At 40.8% G+C, this 4,197-nt stretch overlaps 1 long non-coding RNA gene across 1 annotated transcript; it reads left to right on the top strand.

The window, feature by feature from the left end:
• Window positions 1-2,226: 2,226 nt before the first annotated feature.
• LOC145824615 (uncharacterized) lies at window positions 2,227-3,654 on the top strand. The gene is made up of 2 exons (XR_014366448.1): window positions 2,227-2,389; window positions 3,511-3,654. It is a non-coding gene; the product is annotated as an uncharacterized LOC145824615 (long non-coding RNA).
• Window positions 3,655-4,197: the final 543 nt, after the last annotated feature.

Here is a 4,197-nt window from a genome sequence, read left to right as displayed (position 1 = left end):
TACAAAGAAAGAAACCCCAAGCAAATGTTCGCAGCTTCCAATCAAGGATATAATGATCGGAGATTAGAGTGAGCCATCTCGTGCATATGAATCAGAAGAAAGGCTTCGCCGATAGGTGTATCAAGATTGCTTCAGGAGGTTGTCATCATCGATGACCATTTCCACTTTGATACTAACGTTGTTAAACAAAAATATTATTTAAAAAACAATACGATATTTCACAAACCACTTAGAATAGTTGCTCTCCGATTCAAACACATGAAAACGATGAGTGCAATTTTTATAAAATTCAATTAACTGTACACGACCTCCAAACTCCCCAAAATACAGTAGCTCCCTTGTAAATCAACCATGAGGCATTGAAATTGGAAAAGTCTATGTCAATTAAAATCATAATAGATTGATGTTTCGGAGTGACAACAAGGCCAATGGATCTTACCATTAAAGCAGACACCATTATCAACTACAATATTCCCCTAAGTAAGCAAAATGATACATCATAAAACATCCAAGTCCGAGTAATATCAGCTGGACACAAGTTCAAATCGCAAACCTTCCTAAAACTCCTATCCTTTAAGTTATAGGATATGACTTCACAAAGGCGTGTACATGATCAAGCATAAATCCCCTTCAATTTCTCCTCCAAGGAAGCAAAGCACGTCCACTCCATAGGTCATAGAATTGCCATCGCATGTACGAATCATTTATGGAAAAGCAAATACACTGATCTCAAGGTCAACACGGTATTTCACAAACCACTTCAAATAGTCGCTCTCCAACTCCAACACATCAAACTAAGAACCACAATTTTTGAAGATTCAATTAACTGTAAATAACCTCAAGACTCGCCAAAATACACTGGCACCATCGTGAGACTATTTGGCATCGGCATCGGCAATGGCAATAATTCATCTCAATTAAAATCATAACATATTGATGTTTCTGAGTGGCAACAAGGCCAATGGATCCTAACATTAATGAAGACACCATTTTCAACTACTATATTCCCTAAGTAAGCAACAGATACCTTAGAAAACGCCCAAATTCGAGTTTTTGAGAAAATATACGTCAATTTGACAATCAGGGCAGCTCCATTTTTTGGAACTACAGCAATTATTTTGTAGTGAAGTGAAACAGCTGGGTCAATTGTCAAATTCATGGAAACTATGAAGTTTTTGTTATCCCCATTGCTAGGCCTAGGATTGCTGGAAAATTTCTGGGTGGTAAGGTTCAGAATGTAGTAACGAGTGTCGTCACAATCCAAAGTGAAGCAAGAGGAAAGAGTAGAGCAACAAGCCATTACACAACTAGGAAATTTTGGTACCATCAGGGTAACTAACGAAATTGAGTGATCAGAAAGCATTTGTAAAATAAACAAATATATTTGTATGTCCCATTTTTAGTTTTAAAAAAATTGAAACTACACAAATAATGCACAATAGTGCACAAATAATGCCCAAATTGTGCACAAATGATGCATATTTGTATATATCCTTATTTTTAATTTAACGGTGGACAGATATCTCTATTTATCCCCACAGAACTGCTAGTGCACACACGAATCATCTCTGAAAAAGTAGATACACCCATCTTAAAGTCAACACATCACAAACCACTTAGAATAGTCACTCTCCAACTACAACACATCAAACTCACAACCGCCATTTTTATAAGATACAATTAACCATAGATGACCTCAAGACTCCCCAAAATACACTACCACATTTGTAAGACTATATGGCATCAGCAATGGCAAGAATTCATCACAATTAAAATCGTAACATATTGATGTTTCTAAGTCGCAACAAGGACAATTGATCTCAAGATTAAAGAAGACACCATTTTCAACTACTATATTCCCAAAGTAAGCAACTGATACATTATAAAACATCCAAGTCCGAGTAATATCAGCAGGAAACAGGTTCAAATCACAAACCTTACTAAAACTCCTATCCTTGAAGTTATAGGATGACTTCACAAAGGCATGTATAAGATCAAGAATAAATCCCCATCAACTTCTCCACCAAGGAAACAAAGCACGTCCACTCCATAGGTCATGGAACTGCTAGTGCATCTACGAATCATTTTTGGAAAAGCAGATATACCGATCTCAAGGTCAACACGGTATTCCACAAACCACTAAGAATAGTTGCTCTCTAACTCCAACACATCAAACTGACAACCCCAATTTTTATAAGACTCAATTAACCGTAGATAACCTCAAGACTCCCCAAAGTACACTGGCACCATTGTGAGACTATTTGGCATCAGCAATGGCAAGAATTCATCTCAATTAAAATCATAACATATTGATGTTTCTGAGTGACAATCAGGCCAATAGATCTTACTATTAAAGAAAACACCATTTTCAACTACTACATTCCCTAAGGTGCCGTTTGGTAACACTTACGTTTTTAATTTTCTGTTTATATTTACAAAAATTTTAAAAACTCAAATAAAAACTTGTTTGGCAAAAATTTTGATTTATAAATCAGTGGTCTCAGTTTATAAATTTGGCTAAAAAATGAAAACACAAAAAATGTGTTTCCATTTTGAGTTTTCAGTTTTTTTTTTTTTTTTTTTTTTACCACCCAACACTAGTCACTACCTGCCACCATTTTCCACCACCGTCTTCCACCACCACCACTGACCACTCACTTGCCACCAGCACCCACCAGCCACCACCCACCTGCCACCCACTCGCCACCACCACCCACCACCCACCTGCCATCCACCCGCCACCACCTATCACCCGCTACTACCATCCACCGCCCGCCACCTACTTGCCACCACTACTCACCACCCACCTACCACCACCATCCACCACTTGCCACCACCAGCCACCCACCTGCCACCACCACCCACCACCCATCACCACCACCACCACCACCACCACCATCACCATCACCCACCAGCCACCCACCACTACCACCACTCATCACCTACTCGCCACCACCCGCCATCCGCCACCCACATGCACCACCACCACCACCAGCCACCGTCACCCACCCACCATCACCACCCACCACCCACTCGCCACCACCCACCACCACCTGCCACCACCACCACCACCACCCACTCGCTACCACCCACCGCTTGCCACCGTCACCCACCCACCCACCATCACCACCCGCCACCTACCCGCCACCTACCCGCCATCTGCCACCCACCTGCCACCACCACCCACCACCCGCTACCACCACCACCCACTCGCTACCATCCGCCACCCGCCACCGCCACCCACCCACCTACCACCACCACCCACTCGCCACCAGCTACCCACCACCCACCGTCACCACTTTCCACCACCGTCTTCCGCCGCCACTTGCTACTACTTGTCATTTCTCACTCTTTTTTATATTTTTAAAATTTTTTAAACATTTTGTCAATTACCAAACGCGTTTGTAGTTTATGTTTTTCTAAAAATAAACAAAAAATAAACAGAAACCCTTTTATAAAATTTTTGTAAATATAAACTGAAAACGTAAACGTTACCAAACACACCCTAAGTAAGCACCTGACACCTTACAAACATCGAGTTTTCGAGGAATATACAGCAATTTGACAATCAGGGTTGTGCCATTTTCTAGAACGGATAGCAATTAATTTGTAGTGAAGTTAAACAGACAGGTCAAATGCCAATGCACGCACGAATCATTTCTGGAAAAATAGATACACCCATCTTAAGGTCAACAGTCTTTCACAAACCACTTAAAATAGTTGCCTTGAACTCCAACACATAAAACTAATTACCGCAATTTTTATCATATTCAATTAACCATATACACCTCCAAACTCACCAAAATACGTTGGCACCTTTGTGAGACTGTTTCGCATCGGCAATGGCAGGAACTCATCTCAAATAAATTCCTAACATATTGGCGTTTCTGAGTGGCAACAACACCAATGGATCTTACCATTAAAGAAGACACCATTTTCAACTACTAAATTCCCTAAGTAAGCAAATGATACCTCAAAAAACACCTGACTTCAAGTTTCCGAGAAATATATGGCAATTCAACAATCAGGGCTACACCATTTTTTGGAACGGACAGCAATTATTTTGTAGTGAAGTGAACCAGCCAGGTCAAATTCCAAGTTAATGGAAAGTACGAAGTTTCTGTCATCCTCATTGCTAGGCCTAGGAATGATGGAGAATTTCTTGGTGGTATGGTTGAGAACGTAGTAACGAGTGTC

Source organism: Camellia sinensis, chromosome 4 (assembly GCF_055761805.1).
Source record: "Camellia sinensis isolate YWXY chromosome 4, ASM5576180v1, whole genome shotgun sequence".
Classification (NCBI taxonomy): domain Eukaryota; kingdom Viridiplantae; phylum Streptophyta; class Magnoliopsida; order Ericales; family Theaceae; genus Camellia; species Camellia sinensis.
Note: the sequence above shows the minus strand (reverse complement) of the source record. Positions and strands in the feature narration are given on the sequence as shown.